The sequence below is a fragment of the Scyliorhinus torazame genome, chromosome X, assembly GCF_047496885.1.
Source record: "Scyliorhinus torazame isolate Kashiwa2021f chromosome X, sScyTor2.1, whole genome shotgun sequence".
Taxonomy (NCBI): Eukaryota; Metazoa; Chordata; class Chondrichthyes; order Carcharhiniformes; family Scyliorhinidae; genus Scyliorhinus; species Scyliorhinus torazame.
Window position 1 is genome coordinate 30426551 of NC_092738.1, and position 713 is coordinate 30427263.

The following is a 713-nucleotide window of genomic DNA, read 5'->3' on the forward strand; positions in this document are numbered from 1 at the left end:
AACGAGATTGAACAAGATCTCGTGAGACATCGCAATCTGGATCTCGCACTCATGGGATGAGATCCAAATGAACAATTTAAGTGAGCCATTAGGCTCATTGAAATATGTCTACACCAGATTATCCTGAGGCCCGAGAACTAACGCCCTCGCCTGGGAGACCTCGCCATGGCACCGTTTAGTACTGCTCTACATAAACGTGGACCAGGGGGGCGGGGGGGGCTCAAGACCCCCAAAGAGGTAAGTGGGGGATGGGGTCCGGAGGCCATGGTGGAGGAGTGGGGGATTGAAAGATCAGGGTGACATTTAAAAATGGTGCCCCGATCCGCGAGTCATGAGGTAAGTATGGCCTCGGCAGGGTGTTCCCAACCAAGGCCAAAAAAGGGCAGGGTCCCATTAGATAGCAAAGTCATTCTCGGCGCTGCAGGCGCCATGAAACACCACCCCAAACGTGCCCAAAACAGGGCTCTGTTTCTTGCACGTTAAATCGTGCCCAATATCTACATTCTTAAAATGGTGGAATTTTTTAGTTTCCCTGATCAAGGCATAATTATTCATTTATTGTTTGGAACGGAGACTAATGTCACCTGTGGATTTTCTCACATTATGAGATACGGCCAGTCACCAGACATGTCCAATGTTCATTCGGTTGCTATTAATCAGTACATTTCAACAACAGTAACTTTATCACAGTTACTAAATGAGCTGATAGTTGT